The following is a 22,532-nucleotide window of genomic DNA, read 5'->3' as shown; positions in this document are numbered from 1 at the left end:
ATGGGAGGGTCGATCTTGCTCTGTAGCCACACCCTGCTCATTGGAGCCTTGAATCTCAGCCTGGGCACACCTGTGGCTAAATCCTGCAGCTAAGGACTATGGAGAGGGCCAGGGAGCGAGCACAGCGTTCTGCGAGCGGGCCTTGGAGGCTCTGGTTGTCGCGGTGGAGCGCAGAAGATCCATTCTGTACCCAGAGAGTGGCAGGAGGCCTTTGCCACATGAGTACAGAAGAGTGTGGAGGGAGGTGGCTCAGAGAGTCTCCTCAAGCAGCATGGTGCCTAGGACGTATCTCCAATGTAGGAAAAAGTTCAACGACCTCACTCGGGTCGTCAAGGTGAGTGCCTTTTTTTCAAAACCTCTACATCACTCCATCTCAACCTCACTTTATGGCCAGAGGGTCTTAAAAGCTCCAATGCCCAACACTCATCCAACACCTATGGCCCTTTCATCAAACACACATGCACATTCCACACTTTGCATACAGTAAGGGCTATTCAGCTATGGCAGGCATTTCAGGCAAGACCATGGCTGCATACAGTAAGGGCTATTCAACTATGGCAGGCATTTCAGGCAAGACCATGGCTGCATACAGTAAGGGCTATTCAACTATGGCAGACATTTCAGGCAAGACCATGGCTGTATATTTACTCAGGCGCCGTCCTTTTTCTTGCAGGCCAAGCTGTCTCACAATAGGAGACAGCAGCAACAGACTGGTGGAGGGCGGCCTCAGCTGCAACCCCTCAGCGATCTTGAGGTGCGCATCCAGAGGATTGTGGCAAGCCGGGTGATTGGTCCCATCACCACTGGAGACGCCAACCCCGTTCTGGACAGCAATGGTAAGGTCATCATGTTTTTGTCCTCTCTCCTTCCACTTGTTCCTCAAAACACCAGCCTTTGACACTTTCAATCCAAATTGCTAAATTGCTACACTCATGCCTCCCTTGCTGCCACCCTGTCCTCATGCTAAAGCCACTCTTGTACCTCCCTGCTTTCAGATGGTGATTCACCAGGTGAGGAGACGGGCCCTCAAGCTGCCAGTGGGAGTGAAGCTGAGAGCGAGGAGGAAGAGGAAGCCGGAGCATCAGCGCCACCCTCTCCTGAGGAAGCCCATGCCCACAATGGGAACACGGCTTCCCTGGAGGGGAGTAGGGGGAAATGGTCAGATGAGGGTGAAGCTCCAGGACCCAGCGGGCTGCAGCAACGCGATGGGGGTAGGGAAGCTCGGGGGCCTTCTCCCTGGATGGAGAGTATGGCATCGAGTCCTGCTGCACTGGACGCAGAGGAGGAGCAGGTCCTCGCTGAAATGAGTGCCCAGGCGGAGCGCAGGCAAACTGAACTCATGGCTGCAGTGGCAAGGGCGCCCAAATCCATTGAATCACTGGCAAGGCGTGTGGAGCACTTCGGTGTAGCACAGGCGGTTGCCACACAAATGCTTAGTGTTGCAATGCAGTCACTGGCTGGTCTCGTGCTGACGCAGATTGAAGCCACGCGAGCACTGACTGCTGCCACCCTTGCTGGATCGGGCACATTTCGCCGGGGCTCTCACTGCGCCGCAGCAGGCCAGCAATCTGTACTCCATCAGATTGCTCCGGATGCTGAAGTGCTGCCCCATGGGAGTGCCAGTGTGTCGGTCGAGCAGGGAGTTGCTGTCCTCTCTCAAGATGACAGCATTCTTGCTGCCACCACTGGCAATTCTCCACTGCAGTTGCCATCGCTTGTAGGACAGACTGCTGCCACCCATGCAGAGTTGATGCAGTCTTCAGCCGGGCCCTCCAGGCCCAGAGCTGGTCCAGGCCGTCCTTCAAGGGCATCGACAGTCTCAGGTTGTGACAATCAGCAGCCTTCCAGCAGCCTTGCTCCAGCCACTGGGGTCCCATTATGGATGAGCTGCAGGGTGGGAAGGGGGGAATTTCGCAAGGGAAGGAGATCACCCTCGAAGGGCAAAAAGTAGGAGGTGTGACAAAATGTTTTTCATTGTTTTATTGAAGGCCGAGGTTCGTGGTCAAATTTATGTAACTGTTTTGGACATTGCCTCAAGGTTGTGAGAGCCAGTTATGTTAATGACTGCTTTTTTTTGTGTTTCTTTCTGTTAGTTTGTCATGCAGAAATGAGACACACAGAGTTTGTCAAATAAAGAAGTGTCTGTATTCAAAATGTACATGTTTGGTCTTTGCAATCATTGTTGCCTTGACCGACTTATGGGTTGCGGGATGGTTTCATTCAGGTTGTTTGAATGGCAGAAGCCATTTCCTCAGAGGGGGCCTAGAAGCGACTTGCTATGAGCCTTTGATGGACGGCCCTTCCACTTTGTACATTGTGTGCCTCCCTCCCACCTTGGTGCTGCTGATGATCATCCTTCTCATCTTCCTCCTCCCCTTCCTCCTCCTCCTCTGCTGGTGCTCCAATGCCTGATGGCATTGGCAGGGTCCTGAGGATTGCCAGGTTATGCAGCATGCAGCACACAGCAAAGAAGTGGGAGACTCGCTCACGCAAGTACTGAAGGTCTCCTCCAAAATGGTCCAGACAGCGGAACCATTGCTTCAGCACGCCGATTGTGTGCTCAACGATGTTCTTGGTAGCTTGATGGCTCTCATTGTATCGCATCTCAACAGGGGTGTTGGGCGTACGGAGCGGTGTCATCAGCCAGGTGCAAAGAGGATATCCCTTGTCCCCGAGAAGCCAACCTCCTGGGTGATGCGGTGCCTGGAAAAGGTCTGCCACAGAAGTCTGGCGCAGGAGGAAGGCATCATGGCTGCTGCCAGGAAAGTGAGCATTGACAGCGAGTATCAGCTGTCTGTGGTTACAGACCAACTGAACATTTAAGGAATGGAAGCCCTTTCGGTTGCGGAAATCCTCGGCATACTCTTGCGGCGCACGCAAAGCCACATGCATGCAGTCAATGGCGCCCTGCACCATGGGGAATCCCGCTATCATCGCAAAGCCCATTGCGCGTTCTTGCTGTTTGTCCAGGATCATGGGGAAAGAGATATACTATTGTCTCCTTTTAAAGAGGGCTTTTGTGACCTGACGGATGTAGCAATGCACCGCGAACTGGGAGATATTGGCGATGTCCCCAGTAGCTGATTCAAATGAGCCGGTGGCATAAAAGTTGAGAGCCACTGTTATCTTCACTGCCACCGACAGAGACGTCCTGCTCCTCAGTTGAGGCTGCAGATCTGGCTGAAGCAGGTGGCAGAGCTCAGTGACCACATCCTTGCTGAAATGCAGCCTTCACAAACATTGCTCCTCAGACATATTAATGTAGGAGAACTATTGGCGATAAACCCTGGATGGGTAAGGTCTCCTGTAGAGGCCTGTTGGCCCTCCTCCGTCTGGCCATGATTACCACTCTCTCTCTGCGTCTCTGTGCCCTCCGAATGTGATGGAGAAGGCCGACGTTCCCATCCATTGCAGCCCCCATAGTATCTAGGCAATCAAAGTTATGAAGGTCAAAAAGCAAAGTACCTGCAAAGTTATGGTCAGAAGCCAAAACTACCTCAGACAGCATTGACTCAATGCAGAAATCTCTCTTTCTCTCTTTGTCTCTCTCAAAATCTCTCTCTCTCTCTCAGAAAGAGTGGTCCAAAAATGGCTACCACACAGAAGCCAGGAAGAGGCCCCCTTTAAATAGCGTCCCCCCAGCCCCACAGCGACTGGGAAGTGTTCCAGTCAACCTGTCGTTGGGTGCGCCAGGCAGAAAGGAGGGGGGCGCCACTCAATTTCCATTCCGGGGCATCACAAAGGCGTTGCACTCTTGAATGACGACAAGATCTGCGTGTGCAGGAGATCGGGCGGTATTGTTTAGCGCCACCGCAAAATGTCCGGTCAATTTTGCGAGAGGCACAGATATCGCCACGCCCAGGCGCTAGCTCCTTTGCGCCCCACTTGGCACCCTCTTAAGGCGCTAACGGGAGGTGCAACCAACTGAATTTTCCCCCCTATGTTTTTAGAATTGTCTCAAAGAGTAATTCTGTATAGACTCGCGAACCCACAAATTCTGTACACTCTTTTGTAAGGAGTTGCAGAATTCTGGGGGGTATTCTGGACCCTTATAATATCCGGAAGGTTACAGTCTAGTTCAACTTATTAAAAGTACTATCTGGAGGACGATAACATCTTCAGTCGTTCCGTTCCTTTAGGGAGATATAGCCTGAACCTTTAGACCCATTTAAGCGTCTTATGGAATTCGGCTATCTCTAACTTAAGTTGAAGGAATACGCCTGATCTGGGGTAGCCCAAAAGGGCTAGGACTGTAATTAACCCTTCAAATATACCCTTCCTAAGGTGTGGTGCCCAGAACTGCACACAGTACTCCAGGTATGGTCCAACCAGTGTTTTGTGTAGCTGCAGCATAACTTCTACCCCCTTGTATTCTAGTCCTCTAGATATAAAGGCTAGCATCCCAATAGCCATTATGATTATTTTCTGTACCTGTTCATAACATTTTAATGATCTAAGTGCCTGGACCCCCAAGTCTCTTTGGACCTCCAAAGTTTTTAGCCTTTCACCATTTAGAAACTACGCTGTTCTATCCTTTTTAGGTCCAAAGTGGATGACCTCACATTTGCCTACATTGAAATTTATTTGCCAAAATTTTGCCCAGTCACTTAACCTGTCGATATCCCTTTGTACTTTTATGCTTCCATCTATACTGCCTACAATGCCATCTAGCTTTGTGTCATTGGCAAATTTGGATATATGACTTTCCGTGCCATCATCTAAGTCATTAATAAATATTGTGAATAGTCGAGGCCCCAACACAGATCCCTGCGGGACACCTCTAGTCACCTCCTGCCAATTTGAGTACCTACCCATTATCCCTACTCTCTGTCTCCTACCGCTCAGCTAATTTCCTAACCAGGTCAATAATTTGCCCTCAATTCCGTGGGCTTCTTACCTTATTTAACAGTCTCTTATGTGGGACTTTATCAAATGCCTTCTGGATTTCCATATAAATAACATGCATAGATATTCCTCTGTCCACTACTTTAGTCACCTCCTCAAAAAATTCAATCAAGTTTGTCAGGCATGACCTACCTTTCACAAATCCATGCTGGCTCCCTCTGATCAAGTGAAAAATTTTGAGGAGTTCAGCCATGCTATCCTTAATTATAGACTCTAGCCATTTCCCAACAACAGATGTTAGGCTAACTGGTCCATAATTCCTTGGTTTCCCTCTCTCGCCATTCTTAAATAGCGGAGTGAAATGTGCAATTTTCCAATCTAAAGGAACAGCTTCTGAATCGAGAGAGCTTTGGAAGATTATAGTTAGGGCATCTGCAATGTGCTCACCTACTTCCTTTAAAATCCTGGGATGAAAACCATCTGGTCCTGGGGATTTGTCACTCTTGAGTGCCATTATTTTCTTCATTACTGTTATTTTACTTACATTAATTTTATTAAGTCCCTGTCCCTGATTTAGTTTCCTTAGGGTTTCTGGCCTGCTATCCTCTTCCTCTACTGTAAATACTGACTCAAAGTAATTATTCAACATGTCCGCCATTTCTTTATTATCATTGATAATATCGCTGCTTTCAGTTTTTAAGGGGCCAACATTGCTCCTGACTACCCACTTTTTCCTAATACAATTGTAAAAAAAATTAATGTTGATTTTGCTATCCCTTGCAAGTTTCCTTTCATACTCCCTTTTTGTAGCTCTTACTATCTGTTTTGTGACCTTTTGCTGTTCTTTGTATCTTTCCCATTCACCAGGATCTGTGCTATTTTTACATTTTTGTATGTTTTTTTCTTTAACTTTTATGCTGTCCCTTATCTCTTTATTCATCCATGGCTGTTTATTTTAGCAAGTAGAGCTTTTGCCCCTCAGGGGTATAAAGTGGTTCTGTATCACCTTAAATTCTCTTTTGAACATCTCCCACTGATCTTCTGTCATTTTACCCATTAATAGATTTGCCCAGTTTACTGTGGACAGTCTCTTTCTCATCTCTTTGAAGTCGGTCTTACCCAAATCTAAAATCTTAGTAGCTGTTTCGCATTTCTCCATTTCAAATGGCGGGGACGGGGGAGGGGGGGCACGAGTGGGGGGAGTGGGACTAGCTGAAGCGCTCTTGCAGAGAGCTGGCACAGGCCCAATGGGCCGAATGGCCTCCTTCTATGCTGTAACCATTCTAGGATTCTAGGATTCTAAATAGCTGATGGCAAACCAATGATAAAAAATGGAGCTATTGATTAACACTTAAAAACAAATCAATATCAAATCAAAGGCATAGCTCATGAAGGGATAAAGAAACATTTTTAAACAGGTTCTAACAAATAGCTGAGCAGGTATTCAGTAATCAAAAATAGAGATCAATTTTTAAGAAGTATGCTAAAGAAGCTGTAATTTCAGCACAGAAAAGAATGTGGGCAGTTATAACCAAAAGTACAAAGTTTCGTAGCCTGGAACATGGAATGGCCCTTAAAAGCCCTTTTCTTCTGCAGCCAATGTACAATTTATCTCATTATTCACTCTATCCAACAAATTTATGCTTTATTATATTACCAATCTGATGCCAGTTTTACAGTAGGTAGTGACAAACATGTAGCACTGAATTGGTAGTACAACTGACGAAGCCGGTTCCTCACAAATCAATGCCTCTGCTGTGCTTCTTGCCAAATCTCCAAAAAAAGGATCGAATTCTTCTTCTTCTTAGGCAGTCCCTCGGAACCGAGGATGACTTGCTTGCACATTAAAAACGAGTTCTCAGGTGACTGATTAGTCCAATGCGGGACCTACAGTCCCTGTCACAGGTGGGGCAGATGGTGGTTGAAGGGGCAGGTGGGTGGGGTGCTCCTTGTGCTGCCTGCGCTTGGCTTCCGCTTGCTCCCGGCGAAGAGACTCGAGGTGTTCGGTGCCTTCCCAGATGCTTCTCCTCCACTTTGTGCAGTCTTGGGCCAGGGATTCCCAGGTGTTGATGGGGATGTTATGTAAAGGAATAGCCATGATTCAGAGAAATACACGATACAATGAACAGATTTCTAATATTATTAATAAAAGGCATACTGGGTTTAAAAGACACAAGTCTCAGCAGACAGGCTGTGAACAGAAATATAGGCTTCTGAGAAAAGATCAGTTCATAACAAAGTTGTAAATAAGCTTTGAAATGGGAATTAGTTAAATATTCTAAAACAATGAAAGATTGAAGCAAACCATTGGTGGTTCCGAAAGGTCTAAGGTTTGCAATGAACACAATGAGAGACACAGTTTAAAGTGTGAAGAGCTGACACGATAAAACAGAAATACAAACATTAAAAGAGGCATGTGCCTTTGAAACATGACATCAAGAAAAGAAACATCTGCTGGTCAAATAGTTTTATGTTAAACTTGGAAAACTGGAACCATGAGATTAAATATGTAACCAATTGAGATAGAAACCTAGAAACATAGAAGATAGGAGCAGGAGTGGGCCATTTGGCCCCTTGAGCCTGCTCCGCCATTCAATGAGATCATGGCTGATCATCCAAAATCAGTACCCTGTCTCTGCTTTCTCCCCATACCCCTTGGTCCCTTTAGCCTTAAGAAATATATCCAACTCCTTCTTGAATATAGCTAGAAAACAAGTAAACACACAGTTCAATTGGTTTTGATTTACATATAGTAAAAACCATACCAACAACAAGACTTTGAAGATACAACTTCAATAGAGACACCAAGCAATTGCATTGGGTTTGTATTGAACATGGAGAATAAGGAAAGACACAATGGGCTAGATTTTTGTGGAGCCATCAGGTGGGGTTTCAGGTGTGTGGGGGAGGAAAATCCCGAATTTGGGGTCCCGACACCATCCTGCCCAAAACCCCGCCCCACGTAAGTTTCAGGGGCGGCGGGTACCCGCCCCGCACTGGGACTCGCCGAAACCAGGTGGAAAGGGATTAGTGCCAATTAACTGCCTGTTAACAGGTAGTTAACAGGCAGTTTTTAGCCTAATCCCTATTTTGAGGGGTTTCGTGTGGGTTTCCCGACGGTTCCAAACCACGCCAGGTTAGAGCAGGCGGGCCGTCGAGTTGAAGGACTTGGAGGGGTCGCGATGTCGCTGCTCAGCTGAGTGATGGACGCATGAGTGTAAAGGTAAGTGTGTTTGGTGTGTCTAGCGTGTGTAAAGAATTTTACTTACCTGTACTTACCTTAACAGCACTTTTTCCTGTAGCCATTGGGAGCGCATCACTCAGCTGGAACTGAAAGCTGAACGGCTGCGATCTGTCAAAAGTGACAGCCTTCAGCTTTGAGTGCCGGTGAGAGTTCTAACTCAGTCTGTGCAGAAGGGCTCATGTCAGAACTCAAAGTGTCAGTGTTTGACAGCTTCAAACAGCTGTGAAACACTGATATTTCATCTGTCAAGAACTCTTGACAGATGAAATTTCAGTCTGTGACGTCACCTGTTGTCGGATGGCCCTTAATTGGCCTGCTGAGCCCGCTGGGCGGGCTCAACAAGGTCAATGAAGGGAAAATCGCGCGGATTGGATGGACGTCAAAGTAGGTGGGTCAAAAACCCGAAAGGGGAAGTCCCACCTTTTCCCGACAGGTTCGGGAAAATCTACCCCAATGTCTGCAAAAAAGCAGTTAAGCCAAAATTAAGAATTGAATGAAGAATCTTCAGTAAGAATGGCATCAAACAGAAACCATAGCTATCGTTGCTTTTATGATGGTTTTTGGAACACCTAAAAGTAGATAAATAATTATGCATGCAATAGTTGAATTGATAGTAATATAGAAAGCATTCAAACAGAGGTGTCTGTTAGATCCGTGATTCTGAGAGTATGATGTTTTTCAATAACCACACGGATGCTGTAACTTAACAATCAACAGGTATTTACTGGAGTAGGGTAGTCTCAAGACTGGGGTACAGAGGCATGCTCAAAGCTTATATACAGGTGTGGTCACTGCCGGAACTACAGTATACAGGAGCTGTAAAAGTAGTTCTCTCTTAAGGGTACATACACTACAATTCCTCCCCTTTTAGATTAGTAGTACCCATAATATTCAAATAACAATTAACACTTTAACATGTACATTAAACAACAATAGTCCATTTATAGATTCAGTCTTTGGTGCGGCTTCCTGATCCTTTCGGGATAGCGCCTTTCCTGAGATTCTTGTTCTTGGTGCGGAGGTGATTCTGGCCCCTTTTCATCGGTTAGTTCATCGGGTTCCACTGCTACTGGTTCGGAGGTAGATGCTACCGGTATGTCGGGTTCATCCCCAGGTACGCAAGACATGGGGTTGACTCGTTCTTGTGATGCTAAGATCTGATCAACGTGGCGTCTCAGAATGTTCTCCCCGACATCCACTGTGTACATTAATGGCCCCTGCCGTGTGCATATCGTACCGGGTTGCCATTTCTCTGTTCGGTAGTCACGGGCCAAGACTGGTTGTCCTACATTGAAGCTCCTTGTCGGCTTCTCATTGATGTGCTGGAATTGTTTATCCTCAACATTTCTTCGCACATTTGGTCTAAGCAACTCCAGATGAGATTGCAACCTTCGGTTAAAGAACATCATGGCCGGGGTCTGGTTGGTAACTGCATGTGTCGCGTTTCGGTAGGCTAATAAGAAATTGTCCACCTTATGCTGTAGTGGAATTTCATCATCGCACATGGCATTTATCGCCTTCTTAAAGGTTTGTACGAACCACTCAGCCAATCCATTTGTGGCTGGATGATACGGGGCGGATGTGTAATGCCTTACCCCATTCCTTCTCATAAATTTTCGAAACTCTTCGGGCACAAACTGTGGTCCATTATCAGAGCAAATCTGCTCTGGCAACCCGTTTCTGGCAAATATCGTCCGTAGGACTGCAATCGTTTTCTCTGAAGTGGTTGAGGACATTTTTATCACCTCAGGCCACTTCGAATGAGCATCCACTGCTATTAAGAACATTGAGTCCATGAATGGACCAGCAAAATCAATATGCACCCGTTGCCATGGAGAGGAGGGCCACTCCCATGGGTGTAGAGGGGCATGTGGTGGTGCATTTTGGACCTTCTGGCATCCTGAGCAGCTCTTGGTTAGGTTTTCGATTTGTTGATCGATTCCCGGCCACCACACATAAGCCCTAGCAAGCCTTTTCATTTTCACTCCCCCCAGATGACCTTCATGTAGCTCATTTAGCACTCTCTCCCTTAACTTGGGTGGAATCACCACTCTGGATCCACACATCACTGTCCCCTGGCACACTGACAGCTGCTCTCTTCTGGATGAGAATGCTGGCAACAGTGAGTCGCCATGTGTTGGCCATCCCCTCACCGTCAAATCATTTACCCGAGTCAGCGTCGGACCATTGCGGGTCTCCGTCTCTATATCCGCGTTCATTACTGGCAATCGTTCAATTATTGACAAATAAAATATCTCGATAGGGTCCACTGCTGGTGCTTCCTCCACAGTAGGCAGTGGCAGGCGCGATAGCCCATCAGTGTTTCCATGCTGTTTCGTGCCTTTATATTCTATTTCATATTGATTCGCCCCTGGAAACAGGGACCATCTTTGTAACCGTTGTGCCGTCATCACTGGAACGCCCTTCTTAGGACTAAAGATGGAGACAAGTGGTTGGTGGTCAGTCAGCAAGTTGAACTTCTGCCCATGCAGATAGTGGTTGAATTTTTTTACACCCCATACTAGGCTGAGGGCCTCCCTGTCAATCTGGGCGTAGTTGCGCTCGGCTGAGGTTAGTGACCGAGGCGCAAAGGCTACTGGCCTCTCCAACCCGTCTGGGAATTTGTGCGACAGCACAGCTCCAATACCATAGGGTGATGCATCACATGCCAAACGAATTGGTAGTGCTGGGTTGAAATGGGCCAGCACCTCTTTTGATGTGATGAATTCTTTACACTTCTGGAAAGCTCGTCTACGTTCGTCATTCCACTTCCATGGTACCCCTGTATGCAGTAAGGTGTTCAGTGGGTGTAATACCGTTGACAAATTTGGTAAGAACTTATGGTAGTAGTTTACCAGCCCGAGGAACGACCTCAGTTGTGACACATTTTCCGGTGCTGGAGCCTTGACTACTGCCTCAATCTTTTCAGGGGACTTATGTAACCCCTCTTCATCGATGACGTGGCCACAATACGAGATCTGCTTCTGGAAAAACTCGCACTTGTGGCGATTAGCTCGTAGCCCATATTCCTTTAATCTGGTGAGCACCTTCTCCAAGTTGGCGAGGTGATCACTGTCATTTTCGCCCGTGACCAGGATGTTGTCCAAATAACACTGGGTCCCTGGAATCCCTTACAGGGCTTGATCCATCGCCCTTTGCCAAATAGCCATAGCTGATGCTACCCCGAACACCAGCCGGTTGTATTGATAAAGGCCTTTATGAGTGTTAATCGTAGGGTATTGTTTCGAGGCTTCTTCTACCTCCATTTGCAAGTACGCCTGGACTAGATCAATTTTGGTGAAGCGTTTACCTCCAGATAGCGAGGCGAAAATATCCTCAATTCGTGGAAGTGGATATTGTACCGTGTGAAGGACTGGGTTCACTGTCACCTTAAAATCCCCACAGTTGCGAACCTTCTTTGGTTCCCCAGGCGTATTACTCAACGACCTCTTCATTACAGGAACGATGGGTGTAGCCCACTCGCTCCAGTCTATTTTGGACAGTACTCCTGAATGTTCCAACCCTTCCAGCTCTGCTTCGACGGCTGGTCTGATCACATAAGGCACTGGTCTGGCCTTAAGAAATTGTGGGCTTGCATTTTCCTCTATTTGAATCGTTGCTGTTATGCCTTTTAGTGTTCCGAGTCCCTCCTGGAAAACTTCTTTTGCGTCAGTTAGCATTTTTGACAGTCGTCCAGGTGTGACGTCGTCATCCTTTTTGGCCTCAACCTTCAGTGCCTGTATGGAATGCCAATCTAATTGTATCTTCCGGATCCATTCACGTCCTAGCAATGGTGGTCCTCCATCTGGCAATAGATATATGTCCATTTTAGGTATTTCCTGGCCTTTATATATCACTTTCACCCTTATTTTTCCTTTGGGGTAGACTTTTTGCCCCGTGTACATCTTCAAGACAATCTCTGTAGCTTTCAAGGGTATATGTGAGAATAGCCGCTTGTAGTCCCTTTGGTTTATGACTGTTAGGGCTGATCCTGTGTCCAATTCCATTTTCACTTGGACTCCGTCTGTCTTGAGTGTAACCCAGATAGTCTGGTGATCCTCCATTTTGGTTACCTTATGTAGTTTCAGACAACCCAGCTCCTTGCTTCCGGAGTCTGTGTCACTTTTCTGTTCGTCTGAACTACTGCCCATCACCTGGTGTACCTTTTTGTACTTCTCCTGTGGAGATTTCTTACTGTTGGTTTTCATCCCAGACCTGCAGACTCTTGCTATGTGTCCTGCTTTTCCACACTGTCTGCACACTTGGTCCTTGAACCAACAATCCTTCTGGTCATGTGTTGTTCTGCCGCAGCGATAGCACTTCCCTGTTCCATAGGACATTTCATTGGTGCCATATTCTTGCGGTCTCCGTTGTATCTCTGCCGCGCCCCTTGCGGCTGCTTCGTGTGATACTGCCATACTGAAAGCCTTGTCCAGCGTAAGATCCTTTTCTGATAGAAGCCATTTCTGGGTTCCTTCACTTTGCAGCCCACACACAAACTTGTCCCTTAACGTATCTGCTAGTCCCGCTCCAAACTGGCAGTGTTTCGATAGCTTGCGCAGTTCTGTTAGGTACTCAGCATTGCTTTCGTCTTTGTGTTGGTTCCTTTTATGGAACTTAAATCGTTCTGCTATCAGCAGCGGTGTGGGGTTTAAGTGGTCCTGTAGGATTTCTGCTATGCTTTCGAAATTCTTGTTCACCGGCTTCTCTGGGGTTATTAGGCTTCGCAGTAACCCATAACTTTTTTGCACCCATGGAATTTAACAAAACCAGTGCTTTCCTAGCATCTGGCACTTCATTCGTCCTGCAGTACACCTCAATACGTTCCACATATGTCGCCCAATCTTCGACTTCATTGTCGAATGTAAAGATACTGCCACTCTTCGGCATCCCTGGGTGTGATTTAACTGTCAAAAATGGCGTCTCCCGCGCTTCCCCTTGTTCTCCGCTGGCACAAAATGGCGTCTCCCGTGATTTCCATCCTTCCCGTGCTCGCCCTTCTTCTCCGCTGCGGCTTCTAAAAATGGCGTCTCCCACGCTCTTCCTTCTGCTCCGCGGCTCAATGGCGCCTCCCGCGCTCTCCCTTCTTCTCCCTGTGGACACTGTTCAGCCCTTGAGCCCTGGCTGTGCTCTGCGCGTTCTTTTTTTTTTGTGCGCCTTTCCCGTTTCCGCCGCTCGGTCCTGAACCCGGCTGTTGCTTTACCCTCTCTCTCTCCGTTTTGTTTTTCCTCGACGCTGCTCGGTTTTCAACCCCCGGCTGCGCCCTGTGCGCTTCACCCTTTGTCTTACCCCATCGACGCTGCAAGGATTTCTCTCCACCGTCGGTCGGCTCCAGCCGCCGCTGTCCGGGAAGGGTCTGCGCTGTACCTGTCGTCAGTCTATTGCTGATCATCGTGGCTGGGGAACCAAGCCCGGCTCTCCACAGCCTCCCCTGCGATATTCACTCTCTGCCGGACGACTGGGCGGTTGCTCGTGGTCAACGCCCGTGTTTCTGGCCTCGACTTTCTTCCACCGCCCTCCCAGAGCGAATCCTCGAAGGGAAATGCAGAGTTGCAGGTAGATTCGAATCGACACTCGTCGCCACTGTTAGATCCGTGATTCTGAGAGTATGATGTTTTTCAATAACCACACGGATGCTGTAACTTAACAATCAACAGGTATTTACTGGAGTAGGGTAGTCTCAAGACTGGGGTACAAAGGCATGCTCAAGGCTTATATACAGGTGTGGTCACTGCCGGTACTACAGTATACAGGAGCTGTAAAAGTAGTTCTCTCTTAATTGTACATACACTACAGTATCAATAAAAATAATTAGCTGACATCAGCAGAGAACATCAAAGAAGAAACCAAAGCCAAAAGGGTATAAAAATGACCTTTTTAAACAGAACATAAGAAATAGGAGCAGGAGTAGACCAATCGGCCCCTCGAGCCTGCTCCGCCATTCAGTAAGATCATGGCTGATCTGATCCTAACCTCAAATCTACTTTCACTCTCCATCCCACCCGAACCCATGTGATCTCCCGAGAGAGGCGAAAAACCAGATAAAAAACCCAATGTGCCAATTTGGGAGAAAAAATCTGGGAAATTCCTCTCCGACCCATCTAGGCGATCGAAACTCGTCCAGGAGCTTACTCTGTCCCTGTATTTTCTACAGTACTTACCTTCTGTAAGAGGTGATCTCCACCCCAGCCAGGAACAGGCCCAATTTACTCTTGAAGGACTCCTGTTCCTGAGGTCTCCACTAATCCCTATGAATAGAACCATCTCCTGAAATCTAACACAGAATTAGAACACAAGAAGTAGGAGCAGAATGTCAGAATTCGCTGAATGGGCAGGGCGTTTCTCAACTTTCCAGAGGCATCTCTGTAAGTTTTTAACTATGAGTCTTGGGTAAATCAAAGTGATTGATTTTTGGTGGATGTTCTGGATTTAAAAATAAGGAATAAGAAAAGTAAGGATTTAGAAATAAGAAATACGAAATGTAATGATGTTCTGGATTTAGAAATCTATATATATAAAAGGATCGTGGTATCTGTCTGTCTGTCTGTCCGGGGCATCACTCAAAAGTTATAGAGTATAACTACACATATGCTATATCAAAAGAAAGCTTATGATTAGGGGAGCCTCATAGGCATATTTACTTTTTGGTCGGACAAAAATTGTTCGGACAGTATACAAAAAACTTTCAAAAAAAGGACAAAATCCATTCATTAGCAGTTGACCAATCCTACCGCTCATTAGCGTTGAGTGACGTGATGGTTGACCAATTGGGGGGCGTTTCATGTCGTTTGTGGGCGGGGCCTAATCCTTCAAACTGCCGAGCGGGAGCTGAGCTGAGGTGAGTGGCGGCCATTAAAGAGCGGCCGGGCCTGAAGCTAAAAAAATGGTAATGGAGGTGAGGAAATTGTTGATTCATTAGTATTGATTCAGGAATTTCTCCCTCTCTCTCTCTCCTTCCCCCCCCTCTCTCTCTCTCTCTCCTCCCCCCCCTCTCTCTCTCTCTCTCCTGAAGCAGGAGCTCAGCTGAAGTGAGTCGCGGCCCGAGAGCCAGTGCGGGCCTGAATCGCTAGGCCGCGCACGGTCACCGCGGCCTGCCTCTAAGTCCTTCCCCCCTCTCTCTCTCTCTCTCTCTCTCTCCTTCCCCCCTCTCTCACTCTCTCTTTCTCTCCTTCCCCCCTCTCTCTCTCTCTCTCTCTCTCTCCTTCCTCCCCTCTCTCTCTCTGTCTCTCCTTCCCCCCCTCTGTCTCTCTCTCTCTCTCCCGAAGCAGGAGCTCAGCTGAGGTAAGTCGCGGCCCGAGAGCCCGGCCGGGCCTGAAGGGCTCAATTTTCCAAGCCCTTCCCCGGGTGGGAAATTAAATGGTGGCCGCCCTTCTTCACCTGCAAAATCTCCCTCCGGCTCTTACCTTTTAGCGGGGGAGAGGCTGCTTTAAATTAGGTCGTTCACTCAAGCGCGTCTCTCTTCATCTCTTTTGTTTTTCTTCTCTCTGGCCGGCTGCGCGGGAAAACAGAGAACCACGCGGCCCGAGAGACAGCGAGCAGGGGAGCAGCGGCGAGGGCTCCAGCTCAGCGGATCGGGCACTCATCAGGGGTCAGCCTGCAACACATCGACCGGAGGAGCGGCGGCTCTCTCTCTCCTTCCCCCCCTCTCTCTCTCTCTACTTCCCCCCCTCTCTCTCTCTCTCTCTCCTTCCCGCTCTCTCTCCTTCCCCCCCTCTCTCTCTCCTTCCCCCTCTCTCTCTCTCTCACTCCTTCCCCCCTCTCTCTCTCTCTCTCTCTCTCCTTCCCCCTCTCTCTCTCTCTCTCCTTCCCCATCTCTCGCTCTCTCCTTCCCTCTCTCTCTCTCTCCTTCCCCCTCTCTCTCTCTCTCCTTCCCCCCTCTCTCTCTCTCTCTCCTTCCCCCCTCTCTCTCTCTCTCTCTCCTTCCCTCTCTCTCTCTCTCCTTCCCTCTCTCTCTCTCTTCTCTCTCTCCTTCCCTCTCTCTCTCTCCCTCCCCTTCCCTCTCTCCTTCTCTCTCTCTCTCTCCTTCCCACTCTCTCTCTCTCCTTCCCTCTCTCTCGCTCTCCACCCCCCTCTCTCTCCTTCCCCCCTCTCTCTCTCTTTCTCCTTCCCCCTCTCTCTTTTTTTCTCTCTCTCTCCTCCCCTCTCTCTCTCCTTCCCTCTCTCTCTCTCTCCTTCCCTCTCTCTCTCTCCTTCCTCCTCTCTCTCTCTCTCTCTCCTTCCCCCCTCTCTCTCTCTCTCTTTTTTTCTCTCTCTCTCTCCTTTCCTCCTTTCCTCTCTCTCTCTCTCCTTCCCTCTCTCTCTCTCCTTCCCTCTCTCTCTCTCTCTCTCTCTCCTTCCCTCTCTCTCTCCTTCCCTCTCTCTCCCTCTCCTTCCCTCTCTCTCTCTCCTTCCCTCTCTCTCTCTCCTTCCCCCTCTCTCTTTCCCTCTCTCTCTCTCTTTCCCACTCTCTCTCTCTCCTCCCCCCCTCTCTCTCTCTCTCCTTCCCCCTCTCTCTCTCTCTCTCCTTCCCCCTCTCTCTCTCTCCTTCCCACTCTCTCTCTCTCCTTCCTCCACACAGACAGACAGACAGACAGGCAGATGGACAGACAGACAGACTCATTGAGATATATATAGATAAAAATTATTTCTACTTTTTTCATAACAACATGCCCTCAAAAAACCCTCGGTGCCGCCGGGCACTCCAGCTAGTAAGAAATAAGAAATATAACGAAGTTAAGATTTGAGAATAAGGATCTCTGAGAAATAAAAAGCGTAAGCTAATTGTACTTTGAATTGTTAATGTTACAACTGATTCAACAGATGGTAACTGAATGCCGGCTCTTAAATAAAACTATAATTGTCTCAAAGAGTAATTCTGTATAGACTCACGAACCCACAAATTCTGCACACTCTTATGTAAGGAGTTGCAGAAATTTGGGGGGTATTCCGGACCCTTATAATATCCAGAAGGTTACAGTCTGGTTCAACTTATTAAAAGTATTATCCGGAGGACGGTAACATCTTTAGTCATTCCTTTCCTTTAGGGAGAGATAGCCTGAACCTTTAGACCCATTTAAGCGTCTTATGGAATTCGACTATCTCTAACTTAAGTTGAGGGTGAACATCTGGGGAATACGCCTGATCTGGAATAGCCCAAAAGGGCTAGGACTGTAATTAACCCTTCAGTTACACTTTTTCAAGGAGGCTTTGAGGGTATCCATGAAACGTTTCCTCTGCCCACCTGGGGCTCTCTTGCCATGCCGGAGCTCCGAGTAGAGCGCTTGTTTTGGGAGTCTCGTATCGGGTATGCGGACAATGTGACCCATCCATCGGAGCTGATTGATCGTGGTCAAAGCTTCGATGCTGGGGATGTTAGCCTGAGAAAGAATACTGATGTTGGTGCGCCTATCCTGCCAATGGATTTGCAGGATCTTGCGGAGGCAGCATTGGGGGTACCTCTCCTGTGCTTTGAGGGGCCTGCTGTACATGGTCCATGTCTCTGAGGCATACAGCAGGGCGGGTATCACTGCTGCTCTGTAGACCATGAGCTTAGTGCTGGGTTTGAGGTCCTGGTCTTCAAACACTCTCTTCCTCAGGCGACCGAAGGCTGTACTGGCACACTGAAGGCGGTGTTGGACTTCGTTGTCGACATCTGCCCTTGTTGACAGTAGGCTCCCGAGGTATGGAAAGTGGTCCACGTTGTCCAAGGCCTTGTCATGGATTTTGATAATCAGGGGGCAGTATTGTGTGGCGGGGGCAGGTTGGTAGAGGACCTTTGTCTTATGGATGTTTCGTGTAAGGCCCATGCTCTCGTACACTTCGGTGAAGGTGTCGTCGATGGTTTGGAGTTCGACCTCCGAGTGAGCGCAGGCGCAAGCGTTGCAATCATGCAATCATATTGCGTCAAGTTCAATATAAGAAATAAAGTCAACATAACGTGAATAATCTCCAGACAATCTGCTGGCTGCTGCGAGTTTCAGTTCTACTCCTCTGGTCAGTGCAATTACTCTGGTAGCTAAGCTGAAAATGCATTCGGCTGGGTGAAGCAGGCTTCACATACTGAATCTAAAACTGAGCACTAGGTAATTATAATGCAGTAGCTGTAACTGAAGCAATTTTAGTTAATGTCACCTTACTTGCTCAATAGTTAATGTCACCTTACTTACTAGCAAACTGTAGTTGTTTGTGCAACAGCAGGGCTGGGACCAAGCTCCTAGTGGAAAGGATAAATAGGGTGGGAAAAAGGACATTAAACTAATGTGGGGGCGGGGGGTTATGGAGGGGGCTCAGTCAGAAACAATAATAAAAATGATAGTTTACATTTTTTAATGGATCTGTGCAGAGTTGACGTCACAAACAATGACATAGATATTCCAGGTGAAGGGAATAAGAAAATAACTAAAGTAATTACAGCAGAAATGACAAATAAAGAACGTGTTAAGTTAAACAATATCCAAAAGACAGCATCAGGGCCAAAGGGCAGGTTGTTATAAATCTCATCATCATAAAGAAACTACTTATGAAATAACGCTGGACGGCCAGCTGGTGGCGCCATCCAAGGAGTATAAATATTCGGGCGTGGGCCCAGCTTTCCAAGGACATTTTGTAAGACAGGAACTAGTGAAATAAAACTAGACCTCCATGTTCTGAAATAAGTTGATTAAAGCCTTGCTTTATACTCAAACCAAGTGCGTAGTGAGTTTTATTACGTCAATTTAATCAACTTGATATCGACTCCACGCTTTGGGTGATTTCGGGAACAGCCAGTTATGACTCGAACCGTAGAAGGGAACTCAGGCAAGTAATCGATCCATCATGGAGAAACTACTCAGACCCGCCTGTCTCAACCTGGACCCGAATTCACTTACAGCTGCTAAGGTATGGAAACACTGGTATCGTACCTTTAGCAACTTCCTTGAGGAGTGTGGTGAGAATGTTCCTAACAAGTTACGAATGCTTGCTAATTATGTATCCCCTCATGTGTTTCATTATATCGAAGACTGTGTAGACTATGACGCCGCTATCCAAATACTACAGCAGCTATATGTCAAGTCCCCAAATGAAACTTTTTGCTCGGCATCTACTGGCCACAACTCGACAACAACCCGAGGCATCACTTGATGAATTCCTTCAGAAACTTCACAGGCTCAGCAAGGATTGTAATCTTAAAGCTGTTACAGCTGAGCAGTAGGAGGAGGAGTTAATTCGTGATTCCTTCATTAATGGGATTGCGTCTCCCTTCATACGTCAGCATCTGTTGGAGAATAAAACGCTCAAGTTACAGGCTGCCTTTGACCAGGCATGTTCTCTGGACTTAGCAAAGCAGAATGCAGATACCTATCTTTCACCACGTGCACGGGCTGCTGCTATCACTTTTAGTGACTCCTTCGACAGGCCTCGGGCGGAAGCCCTCACGGATGATGACTCCAACCTGGCTGATGACAACCCTACCCTAGAAACCTACACTGATGACGACCCCGCTCTAGTGGCATCTTGGCAATCTGGAAGGTAGTGTTTCTTCTGTAGAGGTGCATTCCATTATAGGAAATTTTGTCCTGCTCATAACGCAACCTGCAATCATTGCAGCAAGGAAGGTCACTTTTCTAAGGTATGCCAGCCAAGAGCCGCTGTTAATAAGAAAGGCCACTTTTCTAAGGTATACCAGTCGAGAGCTCCTGTTAGTTTTGCAGCTACTATCTATAAAACTGCTCCTCCCCCAAGAGCCACTACTAAGGTTACAGCTGCAATCTATAAAACTGCTCCGCCCCCAAGAACCACTACTAAGGTTACAGCTGTCAAGGGTAAAACTGCCCCACCTCCCATCACAGCTGTTTTTCCCCAATGTCTGTCTCATGCAGCCACGAAGGTTTCGGTAAATGGACACATTTTGAGTGCACTAAATGACTCCTGCAGCTCTGACAGCTTCATTAGTGAGCAGGCTGTCAGTAAGTTAAACCTGCGTATTTACCCGTCGGACAGGGAAATTGCAATGGCTCTGACGACACTGACCACCAATTATTCTGGCTTTTGTCTTGTCGACCTTATTCCCAATGGCCGCACCTATTTCTCCACCCAGCTCGGGGTGCTCAAGAATCTATGCAGTGATGTGCTCCTGGGACAGGATTTCCAGAAACAACACAAAAGACTCACTTTCGAGTTTGGAGGGTCAAAGCCGGAGCTTACTATTTCCAAATTACCGTTTTGTGCACTTTCGGCGGCTTCGCTCGACGAGCCCTCCATGTTTGCCAATCTTTCCCCCCGAAGTAAGCCCATAGTCACTAAATCACGATGTTTCAGCCAAGATGATCGATCCTTTATCGAGGCAGAAATCTCTTGCCTTCTAGCTGACGGTATCATTGAGCCATGTTCATCTTCCTGGTGGGCTCAAGTTGTTGTTTTCAAAAATCATCTGAAGCAACACAAGAAAGGTCTTTGCATCGATTACTTGCAAACTATTAACCAGTATACCAACCTGGATGCCTACCCACTACCACACATCAATGACATGGTCAATAACCTTGCTAACTACAAGGTATTTTCAACCTTTGATTTAAAGAGCGCATATCATCAAGTACCGTTAAAGGACTCTGACAAAAAGTATACGGCCTTTGAGGCCAATGGTCGGCTTTACCAGGTTAGTCGCCTTCAATTTGGGGTCACCAATGGGGTGGCCGTCTTTCAATGGCCAATGGATAGCCTAGTCAAACAGGAGAACTTAACAATCACTTTTCCATATCTGGATAATATCACCATTGCTGGTCATGACCAGAAGGAGCATGATGCCAAACTCCAGAAATTTTTTGACGTTCTCCGTCGTTGCAACTTAACCTTAAATGAGTCCAAATCTGTGAAATCAGTACCATCAGTCAACATCCTTGGCTATTGGGTGGGCAACGGTGTCAACAAACCGGATCCGTAGCGACTTCATCCGCTTCAGGAGCTCTATGAATCTCAGCTCTCTTCGTCGGGGACTCGGCAAGTTCGCCTATTATGCAAAATGGATACCCCACTTCCCCGACAAGATCCAGTCCCTGCTTCACACAAAGTCATTTCCATTGGAGGCAACGGCTGTTTCAGTTTTGAACCTCCTCAAGCGACAACTGGAAAAAGCCACGCTTCGTTCCATTGATGAAAATCTTCCTTTCGTGGTCGAGTGTGATGCATCGGATGTGGCGATCTCTGCTACTTTGAATCAAGGTGGTCGACCTGTTCCATTTCTGTCCAGAACTTTGCAGGGTAGCGAGCTCCATTATCCTCCTGTCAAGCAGGAGGCTACGGCCATCCTCGAAGCTGTACATAAATGGAGTCATTTTCTCGCTCATCGCCATTTCACACTTATAACCGATCAGCGCTCTGTGGCCTTTATGCTGGATAACCAGAAACGCACTAGGATCAAGAATAACAAAATACAACTCTGGAGGATGGAATTGGCCGCCTTTGGATACACCATACATTATTGACCCGGCAAAGAGAATGTGGCCCCGGATACCCTCACTCGGGCATTCTGCTCTTCTATGTCAACTTCAACTCTTGTGGATCTTCATACTGACTTATGCCATCTTTGTGCGATCTAAAAATCTCCCATTTTCTGCAGAAGATGTGAAAAGAACGTGCTCCTCCTGTAGAATTTGTGCGGAATTAAAACCGCAATTCTTCCGTCCATCGGATGGCCCACTCATACATGCTATGCAGCCTATGCAGCGAATCAGCATTGACTTTAAAGAGCCATTGCCTTCCTCAACGCGAAACACCTACTTGCTGACTATGGTGGATGAATATTCACGCTTTCCCTTTGCTTTCCCCTGTCCCAATATGCATACTTCCACAGTGATCAAATGCCTTGATCAAGTCTTTCCCCTTTGCGGTAGGCCAATTTCATCCACTCTGATCGGGGTCCCTCCTTCATGTCAAGCGAACTCAAAAGGTATCTCTCCCAACGGGGAATCGCCACAAGTAAAACAACACCATACCATCCCATCGGTAATGGACAGGTTGAGAGATACAACGCTATCATTTGGAATGCTGTTCGTCTTACGCTGAGGTCATGCAACCTACCAGACCAGCAGTGGGAAACTATGCTCCCTGACGTGTTGCATTCCATCTGGTCTCTCCTTTCTACGTCTACCAATGTCACACCTCACGAGCGATTCTTCAGCTTCCAGCGTCGCTCCACCCATGGTTGGCAGCTCCCGGCCCCGTGCTGCTCCAAAGATTCGTCCAATCTTCTAAAAACGATCCCCTCATTGACGAGGTAGAACCCACGGATGACAATCCCACATACGCGCATGAGCGGTACCCTCAAATCAAATCAAATCAACTTTTATTGTCATTGTTAGTGCACAAGGACAGTACAACAAAATGTAGGCTTGCGGCTCCCAAGAGTGTACATTTAGACTAAGACATTTAAACATTCAACATACATTTGGCTTGTAATACATTAACATAAACATAATAAAGTGCATTG

This window comes from Somniosus microcephalus, chromosome 1 (genome assembly GCF_052327205.1).
Source record: "Somniosus microcephalus isolate GS21.2 chromosome 1, FLI_Smic_1.0, whole genome shotgun sequence".
NCBI lineage: Eukaryota > Metazoa > Chordata > Chondrichthyes > Squaliformes > Somniosidae > Somniosus > Somniosus microcephalus.
Note: the sequence above shows the minus strand (reverse complement) of the source record.